This window comes from Aotus nancymaae, unplaced genomic scaffold (assembly GCF_030222135.1).
Source record: "Aotus nancymaae isolate 86718 unplaced genomic scaffold, 86718_ANA_hifiasm-v0.15.2.pri h1tg000064l_0, whole genome shotgun sequence".
Lineage (NCBI taxonomy): Eukaryota > Metazoa > Chordata > Mammalia > Primates > Aotidae > Aotus > Aotus nancymaae.
In genome coordinates, this window is record NW_026988478.1 from 4,469,844 (window position 1) to 4,495,521 (window position 25,678).

General features: G+C 43.6%; 1 protein-coding gene across 8 annotated transcripts in view; it reads left to right on the forward strand.

The window, feature by feature from the left end:
• The first annotated feature begins 530 nt into the window (after positions 1-530).
• Positions 531-25,678, forward strand: part of CPEB1 (cytoplasmic polyadenylation element binding protein 1) — a 106,996-nt gene continuing 81,848 nt past the window's right edge. For 3 of the 8 annotated variants that reach the window (XM_021677494.2, XM_064366186.1, XM_064366189.1), the window contains exons 1-2: positions 1,950-2,167; positions 22,223-22,397. The gene's annotated coding sequence lies outside the window, so the exon portion shown is untranslated. Of the gene's footprint in view, positions 862-917; positions 1,078-1,949; positions 2,168-2,323; positions 2,343-22,222; positions 22,398-25,678 lie in introns of those variants that run through there. The other 5 variants (XM_064366185.1, XM_064366179.1, XM_064366181.1 and 2 more) reach the window with 5 other exon arrangements.

A 25,678-nucleotide genomic window follows, 5' to 3' on the forward strand; every position in this document is an offset into this window, starting at 1 on the left:
GCTTATTAAATAGTATCATGACAACCTGACACACGTAAGACAGTTAACAATGCTCAATAGACTCTGGTCCCTTGTTTTCCCCCTTTTATATACAACCTCTTCTTCTTTGAGACGGAGTTTCACTCTTGTTGCCTAGGATGGAGTGCAATGGTGCAATCTCGGCTCACCACAACCTCCGCCTCCCGGGTTCAAGCGATTCTCCTGCCTCAGCCTCCTGAGTAGCTGAATTACAGACAAGTGCCACCAAGTCTGGCTAATTTTGTATTTTTTTTTTTTCTTTTCAGTAGAGAGGAGGTTTCTCCATGTTGGTCAGGTTGGTCTCGAACTCCCGACTTCAGGTGATCCGCCCAACTCGGCCTCCCAAAGTGCTGAGATTACAGGAGTGAGCCACCGCGCCTGGCCTGTCCAACCTCTTCTAAGTCTCCAGTAATACCTTAAAACAGAACCGATAATTGCCAACCCCTTTTACAATTTTTTAAGTTTCCTGCTGTCTGCAGAATAAAGGCCTTTTACAAACCCGGCCCAGGCTTCCCTCCGGCGGTATCAGTTCGCATCATCCTCAGCCCCCGTCTGAGTGAGCCCTCTGTGCAGTCCTTTCTCTGCCTTTGCTTGGTCTCCCGCCTGGAATGCCATCTCCGCCTCTGCGCTTGCCTGGGGCTTCCGGTCCGCGCCTGCCCTGGAGCCCTCGCCCTGTCCCTTGTCCTATTTCTGTGAAACTTTCTATTTCGGTCTGTCGGGAGCGTCTGAAGCGGTTTCCCCGGGGAACTCCGGTCCAAAGAGGGCCAGTGATGTCTTTGGAACTTTCTGGAATGTCCTGACTCCCGCGGCCCCCTCTACAGCGCACGGAGCGGTGAGTCTAAAGTAAGTGCGCCTCCCGAAGCCCGGGTGCTATGGTTTGGACCGAGGCCGCAGGGCTGGCTGTCGCCCTGGAGAGATCACTGAAAGAGGAGGAGCGCGGATACGCGGCTGTACTGACAAAGCGATCCCGCCGCTCGCAGGGGCTTGTAAATCGTGCCCTCTTTCGTAAGGGGTAATCTGAGGTTGAGGACAGACAACGACTCGGCCAGGGTCACTTAGGTGAGTGGCGCGCTCGAGATCCCCCAGGGGGCGGCTGTGGCCAGCAGCAGCAGCGGTCCCCGCCGGCGTGCGGGTGGGCGGCAAAGCCCTCCTCGGCCGGGCCTGCTGGGAGGGGCGGGGCGCGCGGGGGCGGAGGCGAGGGCCCGGGCGGGGCCGACACAGGTGCTCCGCATCCGGCCGGGGGGCGGCTCCGAGGAGCTGCTTGGTGGAGCTTCATAAGCTGCCGGGGTGCGGGGCTGCGTGCGGCCCGCTGCAAAATCAGTGCCCACGTGCGTGCGCGTGTCTCGCCCGCCGGCCGGCTGGCCGGCCAGCCCGCCCGTCAGCCCCGCAGGGCCACACCGGCCCCATGGCGTTCCCGCTGGTAAGAGCCGCCCGCCGCTCGCCTGGGCGGGGCCGCGTCCCGGCCGCAGTAGCTAACGGTCCGCGCGCAGCCGGGTCCGGCGCCACGGTACCCCATCCCCCGCCCCGTGCGCGAGTCCCGGGCGGGGCGCGGTCACGTGCCGGCGGGCGTGGGGCCTCGTGGAGGGGTGGAGGGCGAGGGGGGCAGGGAGCCTCCTCGTGACTCAGGGCCTTTGGGCTTAAAGGCGCCGCAGCCTTGCGGGGGTGGCCGGTGGGGCCTCCGAGCCGCACTGCGGCCTCCGGGCGGCCTCGAGCGTATGTCCAGACGGGAGTTGACCGGACAGAAAGGAGCCCTGGGGCCCAGAACACTTCTGTCTCACCCTGCCGTCGCACCCGAAGCCGCTGGCGCTGGAAGCTTACGTCCCGCCGTGGGTCTCTTTCGCACTCGCCGCAGAGCGTGGGTCTCTTTCGCACTCGCCGCAGGGCGAGGGGGAAGCCGGGCGGGGCGGGGCTGCTGACGGCGTAGACCCCGCGCTGTGTGGAGAGCCCCACGACGGCGGCGGCCTCGGCCCCTTTAAGGCGGAGGGATCAAGCCCCTCGTGCGGCTTCCCGAACCCGGGCAGGTCACGTGGCTTCACACCTTCTCTTGGAGCCGGAGTCTTGGGGCGAGGCTGGCCAAGTAGTGTGGCGCGAGGGCAGAAGACTGGCGGGGCTCCGCGCCCGGGAGACCTGCGGGGCTGTCAGCTTTGAGGTGGGTCCCGGGGGCGTGGGTGGGAGAGGGGTAGGCAGGGAGCGGCCCGAGCCCGCGCTGGACTGTGCAGTCCAGACCCTGCGGCCTGGCGAGCGGGTGCGTGTGGCCTCGGCGTTCTGGTCACTCTTCTCAGTGCCGGACGAGGCCAGGTCTCCAGACTCGGGTCCGGCCTCAGGTTTGTGGAGCGGCGGCCGGGGCGCTGGACGGGCCGCTTCCCTTGACGAACTGGTTGGGCGGGCCTGTGCCCAGGAGTCACCCGGGAGTTGGGGGGACTCACCCACAAAGGGGCTCTCACCTCGGGGTGTCCCAGCCGGCGTCATTCCCCGGGGCTTTTTCTTCTCTCGTGGGTTTCTCTGCGGTCAAGTCGACCGAGGCTTTGCTGCCTCGTTCCTAGGGGGCCCCGGGAAGCCAGAAGGCCCCGTCAGCGGCCCCGCGCTGGCCCCGGGACCCGACCGAGAAAAGCCAGGCGGGCCCCTGGGCTTTCGGGCGCCTTCGTGGGCGCGCGCTCGATTTCTCGGTGGCACTTTGCTCCCTGCAGGCCTGGCCTCTTGCACCGTTCTGTCGGCGACGGTTCCTCCCGTGGGGAAGAGTCGGGAGCGGAATCCGCCCTTAGAAGCCGGGGTGCCTCCCGCCAGGCCCGCCCGGGAAGAGGCCGCGCCCCTCCTCCCCCGCCCGCGCCTGCAGCCCGGCCCTGACTGACGCCCTATTTCTCTGGCAACCGCTTCCCTTGGTCTCCCTGGCTACCGCCCTGCCTCCCCGCACCGTCTCCTGGCACCTGAGTCAACTACTGGGCTGCGTGGTTGATGGCGACGAGGGGCAAGCGCGTGGGGTTCCTATTCTGGAAGGCACAGGTGCACCGCCCGCCTCTTGGCTGCCCCTCAGGTGCCGGGGCTGTCCCTTGCCAGCGGGAAGAGTGTCTGCTGAGGACAGTTTGCACCCTGAGGCTCGTGTTCCCTTTGAATCTAGGGACACACGTGGGTTAAAAAATAAAAAATTCAAACAGAACCTAACCTTGGAAACCTCAAGTTGGTGAAGGTTTTCCTGATTGGTTTTTTGCATCGTTAGAAAAGCTTGTGGAACTCAGGGGGACTGTAGGAAAACCCTGGGGACCGTGGTTTTGGAACTCGGCACTGGTCTTTTACTTGTCCCCATTGAACTGGCTTGGAGCTGAGCTATATTCCCAGAGCACGTTGCTGTAGAGTTTGGCTTTTTAAATTTTTGTCACGGCGATTTGAACTTTGGGTGGCCTGGTAGTGCCTGCTCAGTTTATAGAAATAGGATTTGGAAGTTGACTACTCTGTGTGTAAGTCAACCTTTGTAATATAAAAATACTTGGCTTACCCCCTCCGAACGGCTCATCTTATAAACAACTCCCTGGCCTCGGCTCCCGCGAGTGGGAGGGAGGTTGTGCCAGCCTGTGCAGCACGTTGGAGGTTGGAGAGCTGATGCCTGTGGTGAATGATGGTGGGAACGTTTGCAGTTTGGGCGAGGCCATAGGCATTTGGTAGAGGAATGGTTCCATGGGCTTTTCTTTCACTGTAGTGCACAAACCAGTGCCTGTGAAGGGAAAAGTGGAGGAGCATGATAAAGTAGTAACTCCAGGCTCAGCACCAAACTTAACTAGTGAGCTAATGATAATAGCTGCCTTAATAAGCATTTTCACCTAGCACAACCATTAGTTTTGTTCTTAATCTTTAAAATGGGTTGCAAACTCAAACCCTACAGGGGCCTGAGGTAACACAAATGAGCAAAGGAGAAGGAAGGAGAGGTAATGGCTACTGAGCTAGAGAGTTTCTCTGAAAGGAGCAGCCACTAGCCGATTGTTGGCTATCTCTATTTTGATGAATCTCCTGACTTTTAAATGTAGCATTTAAAAAATTTTGAACACTATGGACCAAATGTAACATGCCTTTAATGTTGGATTCAACCTGAAGGCTAGTTTGGAGTCTGTCTTAAAATATCCCTGTTGGATTTTCCTGCTATTTTGCAGAAAAGGAAACAGGCTTAGAAATCAAGTCACAAGGCTGTTAAGTGATGGAATTGGGTGTCAACCTAGGTCTTTTTGGTGCCATAGCCCAGCCTATTATGTTATGTGTGTTCTGTTACGTCAGAGGAACAAGGGCTTATTGGTGACGTACACTGTAGAAAAAAAGGTAGTGGTCTGGGAGCTGGTCACAGTTATAGGCAGAGTGAACTTTAACTGCATTGGCAGGAATTCCAGTTGCTGTAGAAGTCAGTGTGGGTCTTCTGAGTGTTAGTACAGCAGTGCTGATGTCGGGAGGAATGTGCTGCGTCTATCATTCCACAATGTATGTCAGGGTAGTTAGCTGATCCTGAGAGCTGGAGCTCTGGAGAAGGCAGGCTCCTCCCACTGTGGGGGTAACCCTCCCAACCCTCTACACAAAGACTCCTTTTTTCAGGACAGTTAAAATTTCAGTAACTTTTTCTGTCTGAGGCAAGGCAAATTTGAAGTTATATACTTGTTTTAGGAACTGTAGAGTAAAATGGTGCTTACTAAATCTATCACCTTGTCTGTCTTAGCTAAAATTTCCATAATGCTGCCTCTTAGATTTCCAGGAAATATTAATAAAGGGTTAAAAAGAAGAAGTTTTTTAAAGCAGCATGTAGTAAAATCTTCTGAGATAAGCTCCCAGGGCATAAAATGACCCTGCCCCAGAAATGAGGGGCTGGAGTTTCAATTCTGGATAAAACTTAGAATGCCAGCATTGTACACAGCCACAGTTGCTCATGTAAAGGGGTATATACATTTTTTTTTCCTATATTACATTCCCAAGGATTTTTTTTTTTTTTTTTTTTTTTGAGACAGTCTCGCTATGTCACCCAGGCTGGAGTGCAGTAGCGCAATCTTGGCTCACTGCAACCTCCACCTTGCAGGTTCAAGTGATTGCTCTGCCTCAGCCGCGGGAGTAGCTGGGACTACAGGCATGCGCCACCATGCCCAGCTGATTTTTGTATTTTTAGTAGAGATAGGGTTTCACCATATTGGCTAGGCTGGTCTTGAACTCCTGACCTTGTTATCAGCCTGCTTCAGCTACCCAGCGTGCTGGGATTACAGGCGTGAGCCACAGTGCCTGGCCTGAGCCACAGTGCCAGGCTGCATTCCCAAGGATTTAAAGGAGTGGAAAGCATATTCAGAGCTTTTGCCAAAGAATTTTTTTCGGTGAGAATGCAAACTCAAACACAAGCTAGATAGCTTTCTTACCTGTGTCCTAGAAAGTTTTTGGAAAGATGGAAACTTTAAAATGTTACCTACTTCTAGCTGCTTCTTAGCAACCTTTGCCAGCCAAGCACTCAGCTATGAGTTCAGTGTTTGTGGATTTGGGGGCGTGGAGTGTGCTGGAAAGGGTGAGGTGACTAAAGCAGCTCTCTGCTGGTATTAGTATTTTCACATTTATAATGTTAGGTGTTGTCTGTGCAAGCATTCTCGTATTCATTGGTTTCAGGTCCCTTAGTTAAATAATCATTTTCTAAAGTTACATTTATTTTAAGGGAAAATTAATTAGTGTGCTTGTACTTCTGGCTTACAGTTTGATATAGAAATGCACACCAAACCTAAGTATTAATGTTTAGACCGTAGTCTTTAGTAGCTAGTGGTGGGGGCAGTAAAAGAATCATGGGATCAAATAACAAATAATTTTCTCTGCTGTGGAGAAGTTGTGCTAATCTTATCCTGTTCTGAAAATCTGCTTTTCTGAGGCAGTATATAAACTGTACTGACTTTGGGGAGAATTTGCCAGAAAGCCCCCAAGGCTTAAGGGTAGGAAGGGATTTGGACTTCAAGGTTGTGGTGGAGGTGGTTATATAAAGAATTTTGCTTCTTTTGTTCGAATTAAGACCAAGAAGCTCTGATTGCACCCTTTACCGTTTCTTAAGCCTTTTAAGATTGTATTATCATTTTTTTGTGAGAAGGTCTCACTTTGTCACACGAGCTGCTGGGGGCAGTGGCGCAATGACAGCTTACTGCAGCCTAAAGCTCCCTGGCTCAACGGATCCTTCAGCCTCGGCCTTCCAAGTAGCTGAGACTACAGCCATGCACCGACATATCTGGCTAATTAAGAAAAAATTATTTTTTTGAGATGGGTTTTGACTATGTTGCCCAGGCTGGTCCTGGGCTCAATCTATCCTCCTGCCTCAGCCTCCCAGAGTGTTGGGATTACAGGTGTGAGCCCCCATGCAGGCTTGTTTGTTTGTTTGTTTTTTGAGATGGAGTCAAGCTCTGTGGCGCAATCTTGGCTCACTGCAACCTCCATCTTCCGGGCTCAAGCGATTCTCCTGCCTGAACTTTCCGAGTGGCTGGGATTACAGGCGCCTGCCACCATGCCTAGCTAATTTTTGTATTTTTAGTAGAGATGGGGTTTCACTGTGTTGTCCAGGCTGGCCTCGTACCCCTGACCTTGTGATCTGCCCACCTCCCAAAGTGCTGGGATTACAAGCGTGAGCCACGGTGCCTGGCCTCATTCAGGCTCTTAAAGCCTTTTAGCCACTGTGAACTCTGCTTCCTTTGCCTCCCACATTGCAGTTTTGGAAATGCCTTTAGTTTTTTTCCTGCCATTGTTGTAGCCTGTTTTTTAGTTCTTGCTTATCAGAGTGTCTCATCTTCTGAAAGTTTTTATGTTGGAGATAGGACCTGCCCCAATAGTGCATTTCTCAATTATAGTAAACTAGTTGAGAAAGATTGAACTAAAACATGCATGATGTATATCATATTTCATATTTCTGTAGGAAAATTATCTGACTTGCAGTAAAAAGTTAGTATCCAAATTTCAGAGTGCCAAATTCACATTATAGATGTAATTTCCTATGAATTTTGTTAGGTATCATTTTAAAGCCCAATGTTATGGATTATTTTGCCATGCTAATACATAACAGGAGTGTTTTTGATTGTTGTGGACTTGGGAGGATTCCCAACTGAATGGGGTTGAGCTTTACTTTCAGTAGTTCAGGAGAACACTTAGGAATGGATAACCTTTGAATTATTATTTGTTTTTTGTATTCCTGAATGGTGGAACAGTTCTTTTAAATTATAGCGCATTAACACTCTTTGTTTTGATTTATTTAAGGCATTTGCTATGAGTTCCCTTGAGATAACAGAAGAATCCCCAGAGGGCACGTCTAAAGGTTGATTTGTATGCTAAAAATGGGTCATAGTTGCAAGTAGCTATTGATTCTGGGAGTAACTTGACTAATAGTGTTACTGGTTTCTTTCTTCTTGGCCGACATAATATGCTGCCTTATGTGCCATGCAGACACATTTAGCACCACTGCCTATAGTCTGAAGTGTGGGAGTAGCTCTACTCTGTTGGAAGAGAGCAGTTACTTTGAAGGGCAAGTTGGTTTTTTTGTGTCTTTTTACAGAACACTTAATCTCTTACTACTTAACATCTGTGTTCTCTGCATTCTGGCTTTGTGCTCCTGGGTTCTGGCTCTGACACCATCTGTTTCCCTGAGTCTGCCCTTTCTCCTCAGGCTTTTTGTTTTTGTTTTTAAAGCTGTAATCTTGGAATTGTTTTGAAGCTCAAAAGGTGTTAGAGACCCGTCTCCTACATATAACTCGGAGTTGACACCAAAGCCGGATTATAATCTGACGTTCTCTTTTCACAGACTAAGAGAATTAAATTTAGAATGAAAAGTGATTACCTTAATTTTATACAGTGAGCAGGGGATAGAAACAGAACTGGAACCCAAGTTTTTTCATTTCTAGGCTAGTACTTGTCTTGGTACTTGCAGGCTTCCTTTTCTCCCTGAATGCCACATTCTCCACAGTTCAACCCTGTTGGATAGTTCCTGTCTCCTTATATATATATAGGAGGCCCACGTGTTCCTGTAGGATCACCAGTTATCTGTGTGACCAAGTTTTAGATTGAGTTCTTTAGCCTTGGTTGTTCTGAAGACCTATACTTCTGATTAGAGTACCGAATGCATATATCTATCTGAGGTGTGTTAAATGCAGCAGATGTAAAAACAGAACCAATTTCTTCTTTTTTCTCATCAGAAATAACATCAATAGTAGGCAGGCAAAAGATTAAGCCAAAGAGGCGTAGTGTAGGGGATGGGAAGGACATTCTAGGCAAAAGGAACAACATATACAAGGACAAGGAGGTATGAAACGGCTGTTGTTAGGCAACTAGGAGTACAATATTGCCAGAATTTTAAGTGCAAGGGGTACTAGCCTATGACCTAGCAATCTACTTGTGTTCCTATATGCAGGAGAAATGAGTATAAAAAGGCATGCACAAGAATATTCACAGCAGTTTTATCCATAATATTCAAAATCTGAAGAAGCAGCAATCTGGGTGTGGTGCCTGTATAGTATCAGCTACTGGGAAGGCAGAGGCGGGAGAATCCCTTGAGCCTATCAGTTCAAGTTCAGTCTGGGCATCATGTCCAGACCCTGTCCCTAAAAATAGGAGAAAACAACAAACAGCTGTTGTGTCAGGGGTCCCTGAAGACAGTGCCCAAATTAGATGATTTGCTAGGAAGATTCACAGGACTCGGCATATAGTGGTACTCATAGCTAAGCTTACAGCTAAAGGATACAGAGAAAAACCATCAAAGGGAAAAAGCAGATGGGGCAAAGTCTGGTACAAGCTTCCAGTGTTCTTCTCCTAGGGAAGTTACACGGGATATAGTTTAATGCCCCCACAACTGACAACATATGTAAAATGTCACCAGCCAGAATAGCGTGTGTGTGTGTGTGTGTGTGTGTGTGTGAGAGAGAGAGAGAGAGAGAGAGATTGTGTATGTTTGTTTGAGGGCTGGTTAAATAGGTAGCCTCTGCCTGAAATGTACCAAAATTCCAGACCAGGAGGAAAGCTGATGTTTAGCATAAACCCTATTGTTTGTTCATTTTGGGTATAGTAAGTCACTCAGTTTAGGGAATGGTGGGAACTCAAAATTTAGGTTCCCAGATGGCACCAGTTAGACCTGTTACTTTAAATCTTTTCTGTACACCCTTGAGCAGAAATATGGATAAATACATTGTGATCTGTCCACATCTATTAATATGATGTGCTACTGCACAGTAATAAAACTATTGTTCTATACTTCAGTGTGTAGACATCTCAGATACTAAGTTAAATGGGGGGGAAAAAGCCAGACCCAAAAGAATATCTACATAATTGCATTTGTAAGAGGTTCAAAAATAGGCAAAACTAATTGGTAACAAAAGGAGCCTGAATAGTAAACTCTTTGGGGGATAGTGGGAAAGGGCACAGGGGAACCTAACAGAGTGTTGGAAATGTTCTGTATCTTCCTGTGTGTGGTGGTTGCTCCTGTATATACAGGTAAGTGAAACTCGATCAAGATACACGTTTGTAACTAGTGTCCTTTAATTGAGAGAGAACACACAATAGAGTAAAGTAGGATTAGACTAGGAGGGCTCTAACTTGGCCACTGAGATGAAGCGAGACCATGAAGGGTTTTATGTGCTATTGATAAGGAACTTGGCCTTTACTCTGTGACAGCACTTTTCCAAGCTAGGTCTCTGCATGCCTAGTGATCACAAAAACCCTTTAAGAGGCCCACAAAGTCAGAAGTATTTCTGTAATTCTAGTACATGAGTTGATTTCTCCTCCCCCACCCCACTGTGTTGACATTTGCACTAATAGTGCAAAAGCAGTGGAAGTGGGTAAAACTGGCTGGCACTTACCAGGAATCAGGGTAATGCCATTAAACTGTAGTAGCAGTCATTGTATTCTTCATGCTACACATTCCTAGAAAAGCCAGTGTCAAGGCCAGGCCCTGTGGCTCACATCTGTAATCCCAGTACTTTGGGAGGCCGGGGCTGGCGGATCACCTGAGGTCATGAGTTCTAGACCAGCCTGCCCAACATGGCGAAACCTTGTCTCTACTAAAAATAGGAAAAATAAGCCAAGTGTGTTGGTGGGCACCTTTAATCCCAGCTACTTGGGAAGCTGAGGCAGGAGAATCTCTTGAACCCGGGAGGCAGAGGTTGCAGAGTCAAGATCGTGCCACTTGTACACTCCAGCTTGGGTGACAAAATGAAACTCTGACTCAAAAAAAAAAAAAGCCAGTGTCACTTATGAATGTCCTTGAGGAAGCAGTAAAATTAATTTCATTAAATCTTGGTCCTTGAATATATGCCTTTAATATTCTGTGTGACAAATGAGAAGTCAGCATAAAGTACTTTTGCTTTATATCCAAGTACGATGATTATCTCAAGGAAAGTGTTTATATGACTGAGTTTCAAGAATAAGCCTCTTTTTTTCCTCAGAGAACCTTTTTTCTTTACTAGAAGAACAACTGACAAACTATGGTTATTCAACTTTGGGTATTGGGCAGACATTTTCTTGAAAATGAACAAAGTAAGCCAGTCACTTAATGAGAAATAACTCGCTATATTTGTCAATGATAAAATTTGGAAGACCTTTATCTGCCACCACGTGAGCTTAACAGTTGCCCCAATACTTAAAGACTCCTGATGAGATTGCTGGTACTATTAACTAGTGTGTCAACATTTGTTATATTTGCATAACTCAGTGAGCCAGTATTTGTCAAATGACTAACATATGATAGAAAAACAGATATGAGTAAAAGATCCATCCAAAATACAAGCTTGACCTATGTGTTTTAATGTAACAACATATGAAGAGTACATATGGTTCCAGATTTCATGTTGTTACTAATCTTTAAGAAGTTACCATTTGTTGAGAATTTTGGTGTAGTACTAAAGAATAACCACGGTTGTCTGAAAATGATATTAAAATATTCCTTTTTTCCAACTACATATCTGTGTGAGGCTGGATTTTCTTCATATACTTCAACCAAAACAACACATGGCGAGAAATGAAATACAGAAACAGACCAGAAAATCCTACCGTCTTATATTAAACCAGATACTAAAGAGATTTGCAAAAATGTCATTGCCACTCCTTAAATTTTTTAATCTTGGGGAATTGTATTAATATGTGATAGGTTTTTTTAAAATGATTAATCCATCTGCCCCTTTTATTTCTAATGGGTGAATATTGATATGTTCTACTTACACAAAAAGCTCTTGAGTAATTCAAAGTGCTTAAAATTACCTCAGTAATTTTAAGAGTATAAAGGAGTCCTGAGACCAAAATGTTTGTGGACCACTGCCCTCTGGAGTAGGTGATTAAATTTGTACTTTTCAAAGATCCTGTAGGAACATCCAAACAGGAATGAAGACCTCGTAAAAGGCTTAGAGTATGCCCATAGGATTTGATAAGGCACAGTGAACTTGGTTTGAAAAAAAGTGTTTCAGAATAGCATGTGTGGAAAGGGAGAGAAGCATTTGATGCTTGCCTTCAAGGATTAAAGAGATGAGTAGAGGCAGTAGAGATGGGGTACTGTGTATGGAAGGCTGATGCGGATGCTAGGGAAAGACAGGCTGGCTACTAGAGGGAAGCGCAGGGTTAAGGAAAGTTCTAAACGTGGGAGAGAGCTGATCATGTTTACAAAGGTGTGAGAAGTGTGGCAGGGATAACTGACCAGGAGGATCTGGGGGTATGAGAAAAGATGGACTCCAAAATCGCTCTTTAAATAGGAAGAAGGATACCCTGTCAGTAACTGTAGAAAAAGGATAGTAATGGAATCTATGTCAAATTGGTGAGGGCAAGAGTAGGGTCATGTAGACCAACTGTCCAGAGCCTTTAGTTTCTTAAATTCCTCAGGAGAATTTATAAGACACTGTCATTCTCAGATTACAAAGAAAAAGACGTGCTTAGAGAAACTGAAAATCTTGGTCAAAGTTCCCCAGTTAATAGAGCACTGGGGCTTAAATCCGAATCCCAGACTCCAAGCTCCCTCTTTCTTCTGCATCAAGGCAGCCTGAGAAGCATTATATGGAGAGATGATAGAGACCAGGTCAGGGAACAGCTCTAAGACAACTCTGGAGCCTTTGTTTTTTGTCAATGTGGAATGGTCTGTGGTCCAAACTTAAAACCCCAAATCCCAAAATGACTAGTGGCTGAGAATTCTGACAGGGAGAACAGGTAGAATTGAATGAATATTTCTCTTGATGTTCTAAAAGCTTAAGAAACGAGTCACTTCCATTTATGGAGGTTGTGATTGAGGTAGTAAAAATACCTGTGACAGGAGTATTATAAGAGGCTACCTTTCATGTGGTATCTTTATTGAGTGCCTGCAAATGCAGCAGATTCTGTGCTGGACATTGCTGAGATACAGGTTATGAAGGACTTTTATAGTTTATTAATTTGGTGAGCTAACAGTCCATACAGTTAGCAGTGTGACTGGTAAGTGATGAGAGCTACAATTAAAGTGACCGTGTGCTTTCGATACTCTTGAGCTGTCTTGGTTTGAAATATTATCTAATGTTCTCATAAATCTGTCCTGGAAATTGTATATCCTCTTCCAGACTGAGTTAATAGAGCAAAAAGAATGTCGGACAGTAGATGTACCCTATGAAAACTGAAGAATAACCAGAGATAGAAAGGGAGAGCCAGGAGAAAGTGATTCCTGACTTGAGTAGAGAATAGTTGAAGGGTCAGATCTCAGAAAGATGCAGAGTAAGATAGACTTGAAGTATTAGTTGGGTTTGGCAGCTAAAGTCATTAATTTGGGAGCAATTGTTTAGTGTCTTTTGGGGGAAGGGGAGAGATTATAGTGCTAGCAGGATGTTGTGGATTGAGAGGATGAACAGGAGGTTAAATAAAGATCACATATTTTCAAGAAGGTTGGTAGTATAGCAAAAGAAAGATGACAGTGAATTGGTAGGATATTTTAGATTAAGGAAGGTGTGGTGGTTTTTTTAAGGTGAAAGAGTCTTGAACATACTGACAAACTGAAGGAGCCAGTGGAGAATAGAGGAAAGTCAGGTGATGCAGGAAGAGTAGAGGAGATCTCGTATCTGTTGATGGATTTATCTTTCTGATAGAGGAAGGAGGTTAGGACCTGTACCTTTTTTTTTTTTTTTTTTTTTGAGACAGAGTTTTGCTCTTGTCACCCAGGCTGGAGTGCAATGGCACGATCTTGGCTCACTGCAACCTCCTCCTCCTGGGTTCAGGCAATTCTCCTGCCTCAGCCTCCTGAGTAGCTGGGATTACAGGCACGCGCCACCATGCCCAGCTAATTTTTTGTATTTTTAGTAGAGACGGGGTTTCACCATGTTGACCAGGATGGTCTCGATCTCTTGACCTCGTGATCCACCCTCCTCGGCCTCCAAAAGTGCTGGAATTACAGGCGTGAGCCACCGCGCCCAGCAGGACCTGTACCTTTATCTCATTGGATCCTGGTGAACTTTCCTGTCCAGCCCTGTTGGACTACTTCCTTTTCTTGAATTTACTGTGTTCTGTATCCTCTCTGCTTATTCTCTGGGTGTTTATGTTCTTTCTCATGCCTGCTTATTGAAATTCTGCATTTTCGTTATTCTCTAGCCAAAATGTCTGAATTGTGAAACCATTTTAGACACCTCGATTTATTCTTCTCTTCTGTAGTATTTTGTGCTTGTCTTATGTTTCTTTTTCTTGCCTCATTCTCCTGAAGGCAAGGATTGTTTTATATATGTCTGTAATCTCAACATCTAACCTAGTGGGTTGTCAGCATTTATGAAATAATATTAGGTTGAATTATGTTAAATTACCATTTTATTGGTTGAAAAAGGTAAAATATTGACAATTTCATATGGACCAATCTGATAAATTTTTATTCCTGACATTGTTGCATAGAAGACTTGAGGTCACACCAAGGAGAAAGTTAAACACAGAGAAGCATCTGTCAGCAAACTATAGAGTCATTAAAGTAGAGCCAAAATCTTGGCTTTGAGTGAGCTGGTGACTAAAGTGAATAGAGAAATTTGGCTAGAAGACAGTACTCTTCCATAAGGAAAACTTATTCTTCATGGGAAGCTGTAGCATTTCCTAATCTGTGGTCTGAGTGACATTTCTCTAAATGGTTGCTCATATAAGGCTCTTCAAAATTGTAATAAAGAGTATGCCCAAAATATTGAGTATCCATGCTATAGAAATTTTATTTAGCTTTATTAATGTAAAACTAAAGGCAGGCTGGGGGTGGTGGCTCATGCCAGTAATCCCAGCACTTTGGGAGGCCTAGGCAGGACAGATCACCTGAGGTCAGGAGTTTGAGACCAGCCTGGCCAACATGACATAACCCTATCTCTACTAAAAATATAAAATATTAGGTGGGTGTGGTGGCACGTGCCTGTAGTCCCAGCTACTCAGGAGGCTGAGGCATGAGAATTGCTTGGACCTGGGAAGCAGAGGTTGCGGTAAGCCAAAATTACACCACTGCCCTTCAGCCTGGGCAGCAGAGCAAGACTCTGTTTCAAAAATAAAAATAGAAAAAAAAAAAAGGCAATTTGCCAGAGTACATCTCAGCAGAACCAGTTCTTTGGAGCATCTAAGTATATTACTTTCTCCTCCACTGGCTTAATTAAAAAACAGTCTAAATGTTCAAGACCGATATGTTTTTAAAAACGTCTGATTAAATGAAGAAAAAATATTTTAGAAAAGTTTTCAGTGTGAACACTTTTTGTCAGGAGGATCACTACATTCCAATCCATGGGACCCCAGTTTTAGAACTCTCTCTGGAGCAGTGCATAAACCTTAGGCCCTTCAAACAGTCTAAATTTCTCAACTGGCTTTTAATGAATCAGTTGTACATAGTTAATAGTAATAGTCTTGAAGGAGTCTTCAGGGTTGGTATTATGTTGTTGATTAAAGGCAAAGTGAATAAAAATCAACCCAGAGATGGTAGTTGGCGTTCATTTACGACAAGTGAGTATCCCCAAATCAGGATTTTAAGCTGCCAGAATGGCCATCCCATCACAATACTGGGTCTTGGGAGTAGGATATTTAAAGGCAAGGCCAAGGTTTCCAAATTAGACAATTGTACATTTCTTCTATACAAATTAAGTATAAATTTTGGGGTTTTTGTCTAGCAAGCATATCTACGTAGCATGGGTTCATATTTTTAAAGAAAAAGTTATGAGTGATAACTTCTGAACCACAGATGGGAAAAAAATAAAAACACAGTTATGTGCTAAAATGAGTAAAAAAGGTTCTTGTGGAACTTGGCTAGGATGAATAAGTTGAAAACATGCCTCTGAGTAACAGTGATATAGTTTAATAACCTGTGTGTAATTGGACATCTGTCACTAATAAGTTATTTTTTGAGCATATCCATGTACTTTATGTATTTCTGACTACTACAAAGTCTGCAAAGTAGGTGCTACCCGCCCCCCTTTTTTTTTTATACCTTTAGGCAACCAAGGCTCAGAGTGATACCTAAGTGGTAGACCTGGTGTTTTATTCCAAAGCCTAAATTCTTTCTGCTTTTCAAAACAATGATTCCCAGTTTTGAGGAGGAGGAGGGGAAGGATTTTCCTTTATGTAGTACGGGAATGCTTTTCTTCAGACTATCTCCATCACCTTTGTTGTCCTAGTTGAGGATCATGGCTATAGGAAAACAGTTTCATGATAAGAGTATCAGCTCTGTGATCCCAGCTACTCCGAAGGCTGAGGCAGGAGAATTGCTTGAACCCGGGAGGCAGAGGTTGCAGTGAGCCAAGATGGAGCCATTGCATTCCAACATGGGTGACAAGATTGAAACTGTGTCTCAAAATAACTTGTATTAGGCGAGTTTCTCAAAACCCATTCTTTGTAACAATAGGTAGATAGCTAGAACTAGTTTTATCTTGAGGCCATTTGTCTTTATATCATCACATTAAACAATTGTTTTTAAATTAAAATTTTAAAATTAATTGTTTTTCTTTTCCAGCATTGCCAAGTAATTCTTCCTGTTGACTCCTGATTTTTGGTAGTGTTAAAGTTTGGGTTCTGTTAAGTCTCTGATTTATCGTAAAGCCTTCTTTCCCCTTGACAGTGAAAGACCAACCAACGGTCAAAAACTACAAATGATCTCACTTTATGGCAAAATATGCCAAAAATAAGAGTAGGAATTGTCAGGCAATAGTAGAATAACCAAGAGAACATTTTTTCTCATGGCAAAACAGTGGTCTGAATGCTGATCTATACATTGATGAAAGTTCAGATAGACTACACAAAATAAATGGGTCTGTGAGTATGGGGTGGATAGTTGGTGTCTGTTTTGAAAATGAGCAACTATGAATTCATTTAACCTAGACAGTTTAAAAGGATCAGTATTGGCCAGGCTTGGTGGCTTATGCCTGTAATCCCAGCACTTTGAAAGGCTGAGGCAGGAGTAGCACTTGAGCCCAGAAATTCAAGACCAGCTTGGGCAACATAGCAAGACCTCTTCTCTGAGGGGGAAAAAAAAAGTAAAAAAAAAATATTAGCTGGGCATGGTGATGGTGGCACATGTCTGTCAGCTACTTGGGAGACTGAGGCAGAAGGATTGTTTGAGCCCAGGAGTTCAAAGCTGCAGTGAGCCATGATTGTACCACTGTGCTGGGGGGTGGGGGGCAGAGCAAGACCCCATCTCTTAAAGAATGTATTCACACACCACACATGCATGCACATGTGTGCATGCGCACACACACACCCCCACCCCCCCAAGCAGCCCTAATCTGAAATGCCCCAAAATCTGAAACGTTTGGAGCACCACCATGTTGTTACAAGTAGAAACTGCACACCTGAATTCTTGATGGGTGACAGTTAAAACAGTCAAAATTTAATTTCATGTACAGAATTACTAAAAATATTATATAAAATTGGCCAGGTGCGGTGGCTCATTCCTGTAATCCCAGCACTTTGGGAGACTGAGGCAGGCGGATTGCCTGAGGTCAGGAGTTAGAGAGCAGCCTGGCCAACATGGTGAAACCCTATCTCTACTAAAAATACAAAAAAAAATTAGCTGGGCATGGTGGTGCGAGCTTGTAATCCCAGCTACTCAGGAGGCTGAGGCAGAGGAATCACTTGAACTAGGGAGGTGGAGGTTGCAGTGAGCCAAGATTGCGCTGCTGCACTCCAGCCTGGGCATTCCGTCTCAGAAAAAAACAAAAAACAAAAAAACAACTGTATAAAATTACCTTCTGCCTATATGTATAAAGTGTGTATGAAAAATGAATTCTATGTTTAGACTTGGGCACTATTCCCAAGATAGCTTGTTATGTATATGCAAATATTCCAGAATCCAAAAAATCCAAATCTGAAACACTTCTTGGACCCAAGCATTTCAGATAAGGAATACTGAACCTGTAGTGGATTCAGCTCTTAGGTAGGTCTATTTGAATCATATCTGTTGTCTTTTAATTAAGCATTTTAAGTCCAAATGATTAGGAAGAGTTATGGGGTACCAGGAATAGAAGTTCTGGAGTCTTAGAGAAATAGTTGCCGTAGGTCTTCGGTTCACTTAGTGAGCCAGTAGATCTTTCCTCAGGGATCCCTGTGGTGGCCTCTGACCTGCTATAACAGTAATGGTACTTCTGATAGTATTCATTGGTTCAGCACATAATTATATGCCAGGACCTATGCTAAGTAACTTTGTGTGCATTAATTCACAAAAAGCCTTATGAGATAGTATTACTTTTATTCCTGTTGTACACAAAGGAGAGTAGTAGATCTGTTCCCCATCTGACAGTCCTGGTTTTGATTTTTTTTTTTCCTTCTAAGCTGGTTAAGGCAAACATTGGTAGTTATAAGATCATACAGTTTGGAGTATACATTGAATACCTCATTCACTTTTATTCTAATTATAAAGTCATCTTAACTAGAGCTCTGGCTTGATGTACGTGAGAGAAGGGGAGAGAGGCATGTCGGAAATCATTTGCCTTGATTTTGGAAGTTGTGTATTTTCCTAACAAGATTAGGAGTGGATCAGGATGGCCAGACATATTCCTAAATTAGATTTTTTTCAGGCTCCTTGAAATGGTAAGATTTCCTTCCTCTCCTAAGGAATACCTTTCTCCGAGACTCTGAAGTCTGCACCTGTCCTTAGACTACAGTGGTACTTTCTCACTAATCCTTCTGCCACTTATCTTTCATGTAGTTGCTGGCGGTCTCCTTCTAAGACTTTCTTTATTATTTACTTGCCTTTAGATGTAGCCAGGATCTGGCATCCATATATATGGTACTACTGTTACAGTAAATAAAAATGAGGTTAATTTTTGTGTATTGAAAAGACAATGTTGACTCCTTAATTTGGCATATGAGGCTTTTCCAATCTTCTCTCCTATACCTAATGCTGTGCCACACTGGACCACTTTTGATAATGCCTCTCTACTCTCTGTGTTCTTCTGAACTTCCTCTTTACCCCTATTTCCAGGCATATTGTCCCTCCGAGCCACCTTGGCTTAGTGGACAATGTATGTTTACAGCACACTGTAGTCTGTGTTATGGATGTTTACAGGATCAGGTCTTAGTTCTTTTTTTTTTCTTTTCTTTTTTTTTTTTTTTTTAGACAGGGTCTTGCTCTGTCACCCAGGCTAGCATGTGGTGGCACAATCTCTGCTCACTGCAACCTCTGCCTCCTGGGTTCAAGCATTCCTACCACCTCAGCTTCATGAATAGCTGGGACTACAGGCATGCGCAACCACACCTAGTTAATGTTTTGTATTTTTTATAGAAACAGGGTTTTGTCATGTTGCCCAGGCTGGTCTTGAATTCCTGGCCTCAAGCAATCCACCCATCCTGGCCTCCCAAAAGTTCTTTTTCCAAACTTCGAACCTTAATTTTGGTTTAGTCCATGTCTAATCTGCTGCTTCTTGGGGTGCTCACTATAGAGAGCATTAAGTTGGCTAATGTTTATTGGGCAGTGAAGAATGAAGTGTGTAGCCTTAAGATACGTAGATTGTGCCAGGCAATGGCACATGCCTGTAGTCTCAGCTACTTGGGAGGCCGAGGTGAGAGGAGCACTTGAGCCTAGGACTTTCAAGTCCAGCCTGGGCAACACAGTGAGACCTCCTCTCTGCAAATTGTAAATATTTGCATCTTAACCTTTATGAAGTTGCTTTCATGAGGTTGAGAATCATCTTAGAAATCTACAGTTGTGAAAAGGGCCTGGTGTGCCACTGGATTTAACAATTCTCAATGGCACCACTCGAGAAAGCTTGGGAAAACAACCTTGTAGGATTGTGTATTTTGGTCTTCTTGACAGTTTGCAAAGGATGCCAGTCTTTTGAAGAACTTGAGGCTAATAAGAGGCTCAAGTTTGTCCTTTAAGGTCATCTTGCAGAGTTGATCAAACTGTAAATGCTCCTGGTCATTCTCATGCTTACTTGGATTTTAGTAGGCTAAACAAAGTGACATCAGGCCTGTTCTTGTTTTGTTTTGATGTGAACAGCTTATGAGATATTAAGTGCCAGTTTTTTTACTTGGTCTGTTTTTGTTTGTTTTCCCAAAGGTAATTGAGGATGATAGAATTGATGAGGCAGGCTCCTCTTAAAAGACTCAATCTGTTGGCCAAGCACCGGTAGTTTACGCCTGTAATCCCAGCACATTGGGAGGCTGAGGCGGGTGGATCACGAGGTCAAGAGATCAAGACTATCCTGGCCAACATGATGAAACCTTGTCTCTACTAAAAATACAAAAATTAGCCGGGTGGGGTGGCAGGTGCCTGTAGTCCTAGCTACTTGGGAAGCTGAGGCAGGAGAATTGCTTGAACCTGGGAAGCAGAGGTTGCAATGAGCCAAGATCAAGCCACTGCACTTCAGCCTGGTGACAGAGCGAGACTCTGTCTTAAGGAAAAACAAACAAACAAACAAAAAACTCTGTCAACCATTATTTCATTGCTTAGTTGGGCATTGGATGTAGAGCGTGAGGGAGACTAGAGTGAAGAATGGTACCTACATTTCTGCTTTGGGCATCGGGTGGATGGTAGTGTTATTTACCAAGATAAGGAACACCAGAAGAATAGTTTTTGTGTAAGGGTTCATGATTTTTTATACATATATACATTTACGTGTGTGTGTGTGTGTGTGTGTGTGTGTGTGTGTATGAGTTCTTTTTTCATTCATTAATGGCTTATCCATTAAGATAATGGCATAAGATAATGGCATCATCTTATCATGCCAGTTAACAAAGTTGTATGTCCTTACAATGACCACATAGAATTGTATAACTTAATCAGTTTGGGTGCTTTGCCACTCTTGGTACTTACCAGTATTTAATAATTAATGTTTTCAGATACAAAAATAGCAGCTACTGTATGCCATGCAAAATGCTTTACATATGTCATCAAAAAGTTGGTATCTTTTTTCCATTTCATACATGGGAAAACTGAGGCATGGAAGTTAATTAACTATGACATCACACAGCCAGTAAACAGCAGAAAAAACAATTTTAAACAGCTGTATTGACATAAATAAAATTGACATACCCTAAAGTTCACCTTTAATGTACAGTTCATTGGGTATTAGTTCAGTTGACTCTTGGACAATGCGGGAGTTAGGAGCACCAACCCCCACAGTCAAAAATCTGTGTATAACTTTTGACTCCCCTAAAACTTACTGTTGACTGGAAGCCTTACCAATAACATAAACAGCTGATGACATATTTTGTATGTTACATGTATTATATACTGTATTCTTACAATAAAGTAAGCTAGAGAAAAGAAAATGTTACTAGGAAAATCATAAAGAGAAAATATATTTACTGTTCATTAAGTGGAAGCAGATCATCATAAAGATCTTCACATTTGCCATCTTCACGTTGAGCAGGCTGAGGAAGAGGAGGGAATGATTGGTCTTGCTGTGTTATCTAGTTATGTATAACTTTGCTATCTCAGGGGTGGCAGAGGTGGAAGGACGTGGAGGGGATGGAAGGAGAAGCAGGCACAGTCAGTGTAACTTTACAGAAATAATTCATAATTTCTGTGTGACTTTTTGCTTTTTCATTTCTCTAAAAATGTTTCTATACTGTACCAATCCTTCTTCCACTGTTTGTGTTAGTTTCAGTGCCTGTATAATAGAAGGGTACATACTGTAAAAGAAGTCAAAAGCAGTCTTGGATAATTGGAACCCTTCTGCCAGATCATCAAATGTCAATTTGTTTTCTGACATTGGTACTTCAACATCATCTTCCTTGTCTGTCACTGGTTTGGAGCACTCATCTCTATCAAATTGTCTCTATTAATTCCTCTGGTATGGTGTGTGTCAACTCTCAGATTTCTCCAAGGTCCAGGTAAACCTTCACTCTCAATCTTTTTTGTCATATCTATAGTCTCTTTCATGATTTTCTGTATTGGCTCTGTGGTAAATCCTGTGAAGTCATGTATAACATCTGGAAACCGTTTTCTCTAGCAGGATTTTATTGTTTTGGGCATGATGGCTTTCATGGCTTTTTCTGTAACAATGATGACATTATCAATGGTGTAATCTTTTCAGATTTTCATGATGTTCTCTCTATTGGGGTTCTCTTCCACAGCATTAATAATCCTTTCCATAGAGTAGCATGTGTAATGAGCCTTAAAGGTCCTTACGACCCCTTGATCTGGAGGCTGACTTAGCGATGTGGTACTTTGGCATGTATACCTCTTTGTTAAATTGTTGTTAAATTCGTAGCATTCTGGGTGGCCTGGGGCATTGTCCAATATTAAAAGAACTCCTGAGTACCTTGCTCATCATAAACACTCGTTAAGTGTTTTACTATATAAGCAAGTCCCTTTCTGGCAAGGTACTTCCTGACTTCGGGGACAAGACATCAATGGAACCAATCCAGAAAAAGGGTTCTTGTTGTCCACATCTTCTTCTTTTATAGCTGAAAGGCTGACAGCTGGTGTTTATCTTTTTCCTTAAGGCCCAGATGTTAGCAGCTTTTTAGATAAAGACAGTCCTAATCATAAACCTGACTATATTTGTAGAAAACTAGTATAAGTTAGCCTACCTCTTCTTGCCCTAAATCCTGGTGCTTGATTTGCTTCCTTTATAATATCCTTTGTGGAATTTTTTCCAAGAGTTGGCCAAGAATATTATGGTTATTTTTTTCTTAGAGTTCTGAGTACTTAGCTCATAGTAAACACTTATTATTTTAATGTATAAACAAGATATTTAAGTCCTTCCTACTTTATCTAACTCATAGTGTGGAGAGAAGAGGGTACAAAGTCTGTCATAAAGGAGTATAGAAAACCTAAATATCTTTTTTTCCCTATGTCTAGGAAGAAGAAGCAGGAAGGATAAAAGATTGCTGGGACAACCAGGAAGCACCTGCTCTCTCCACATGTAGCAATGCCAACATCTTTCGAAGAATAAATGCCATATTGGATAATTCTCTGGATTTCAGTAGAGTCTGCACTACACCTGTAAACCGAGGAATTCATGATCATTTGCCAGGTGATTTAGATTTGAAAACTTGAATGTACTAGGGATCTGTACAGATCTGCTTCTCGGTAGTGATGTAAGAGGTCTTCCTCGGAAAACTTGTGAAGAATGATGTTGAGTTGCTGGCAACACTTGGGTTTTTAGGTTATGAATTGAATGCCTGTCTGGGTGAAGACTGCCTTTGGTTAGGATGTGTAAATCTACTTTATGATGCATAGGAAGATTGAGGGGAAAAAAGAACAGGCCACAGGTTACATGAGTATTTATATAAAGAGATATAATGTGAATCACATATGTCATAGATTTTCTGGTAGCCATATTAAGATTAAGATATAGATGAAATTAATAATTTAGCCCAATATGTGATAGTATGGCAACAATTAATAAAAAAAAACTATTAATGATTTTTTTTGTTAGTACTAAGACGTCAAAATCCAGTGTTGATTTTACAGGCATATCTCAACATGGACGTTTCAGGTGTTTAGTGGCTACGGCATTGGACAGTGTAGCTCTGGAATGTTTTAACAGCTTTTAAACATGAGTCAGCACACATTTAGTTTCTATGATCTATTGGATACTCCAAGGAATAGTGGAGTTAGAGGGCAGCATCTCCTGAAGTTGACTTTCCAAGGAGGTGCAGATGTCCTAGCGGTGTTTAATAACCTTTTGTGGGAGTTGCAACGCATTATAAGAATGTTGAAGTGTTTTTGCTTGAGTAATTTTATTTATTTTATATTTTCTTTCTTTTTTTTTTTTTTTTAAGACAGAATCTTGCTTTGTCGCCCAGGCTGGAGTGCAGTGGCGCAATCTTGGCTTGCTGCAACCTCCACCTCCTGGGTTCAAGCAATTCTCCTGCCTCAGCCTCATAAGTAGCTGGGATTACAGGTGCCTGCCACCACGCCTGGCTAATTTTTTGTGTTTTTAGTAGAGACAGGGTTTCACCATGTTGGCCAGGCTAGTCTCAAACTCCTAACCTCAGGTGATCCACCTACCTTGGCCTCCCAAAGTGCTGGGATTACAAGTGTGAGCTGCTGCGCCTGACCTTTTTTATTTTAGATGAAAGAATATAATTTTTAATATTTAAAAATGGACCTTGAAAAAAATTAGCAACAATGGCAATTCTCAATACAAAGACTGATAATTAGTCGACACTTGAACAACATTATTTTGAACTGTGCAGGTCCACGTTTATGCACATTTTTTTCAAAGATGGAAAATACGGTATTCAAGGGATGTAAAACCCACATATATGGAGGGCTGACTTTTCTGATATAAGTGGGTTCCTGGACCAACTGTGAGACTTGAGTGTGTGCAGATTTTGGTATACTCTAAGGGTCCTGGAACCAGTTCCCTACATACAGCAAAGGACAACTACTGTTTGTAGTTGTAAATTCTTTCATTTATTTTTTAGCTTGGACTTGGAAATAATTCCCACAACAATGCAGGAGTATATGAGCATTAAATATCTTAATGTTTGAGGGAGAGGCCTATTAAGGGAGAAACTAACTTGTGGCATTTGTTTCTGTTGTACAGGAAAGCAAATGAGAGAAGGGTATACTTGGGGTTGTGGGTAGTTTTTGTCTCTTCTGGCTTCTACAAAAGAAAAATGTAAGTCATGAGCTAGTCCAATTCTCTTTTAGCTTACACTGAGTTAAAAATTCAGGGAGTTGCCGGGCGCAGTGGCTCACGCCTGTAATCCCAACACTTTGGGAGGCCGAGGCGGGCGGATCACGAGGTCAAGAGATGGAGACCATCCTGGCCAACATGGTGAAACCCCGTCTCTACTAAAAACACACACACAAAAAATTAGCTGGGCGTGGTGGCGTGTGCCTGTAGTCTCAGCTACTCGGGAGGCTGAGGCAGGAGAATTGCTTGAACCCAGGAGGCGGAGGTTGCAGCAAGCCGAGATCGTGCCACTGCACTCCAGCCTGGGACCTGGCGACGAAACAAGACTGTCTTTAAAAAAAAAAAAATTCAAGGAGTCATCTCTTAATTCTAATAAATGTTCTGTTTTTCTCCTTTGAGAAAATTGCATGTATTGTGTCCCAATAAGGATGACAGGCAGATGTGGTGATTTAACCCCTGTAATTAAGGCTGGAGCAGGTGGGCCACTTGAAGCCAGGAGTTCGAGACCAGCCTGGGCAACATGATGAAATCCCATCTACAAAAAAATAGAAAAATTAGCCAGATGTGGTGGTGTGCACCTAGTCACAGCTAGTTGGAGGGTGAGGTGGGAGGATCACTTGAGCCTGGGAGGTCGAGGCTGCAGTGAACGTGGTCATGTCACTATACTACAGCCTGGGTGACCTGCCGCCACCCCCGCCCCCTCCAAGAAAAAAAGCTTAACAGTTAATAATTCAACAATGGCTTAAACCTCACTGAGTTGCTTCAGAGATGCTGAAAACTTTTCTAGTTTGTAGGAAAATATTTTTAGCTAATACTAGGTGTTGGACTGTCTAAGGGAAATGACCCATGATTGATGGGAGAGCAGCTTTCAGGAGTGTATGTTTGCAACTGTCCAGGGAGCCCAATGACTTCTCTGGTAAAACAGAAGGGTTTGGTGAGGATGTTGTTACCATTATACTCTGCCCAGGGACAGTAGCCAAACTACACGGTGTAGACTTCTAGGCTTTTCAGATTCTTCACAGCCTCTTAGAACCTGCTAAGAGGAACAGGAGGAAGATCTTGAGGAAGCTGGGAAACCTGGGTTCTAAGTTTGACCCTGGGCAGTGAGATAAAGAGGTCAGATTGCTCAGCTGTAGGACAGAATGGTACCTGCTCAACCTGCCTCACAGGTTTCTTATGGAGCTCAGATGTTAAGACAATACTGTAGATTTAAGGGAACTCATGGAATTGTAGGAAAGGTTCCTGTCAAAGGTAGCGGATGTTCTTGAACCTTTCACATATCCCTAGCCCCTCTCTTGTGTGGTCAACTCTGCTTTCCACCTGCGATTCAGTTCATGGTTGTGGGCCTGTATTCTTGAGTGGTGAAACAAGGATGCCTGGCCTACTGCAGAGAGCATTTTTCCTGTGTTTTCCAGCAAAAATACCAACCTTGTGATTAATGAGGAAGTAAACTAGGATATATATTTTTCTGTGAAGAACCTTAAGAAATAACCGAAACTTGTAGCTTCTGATCAAAAGTAATTTTGTTACTTGAAGAAAATAATCAGAATTATGAGAACCTGAGATTATTTATGGAACAGCATTATAGCTCGGGACAATTTGGCAACAGAATGTTAAGTAAATGGTAGGAAAGCCATATCATGGAATATCATTTAACATTAAATATA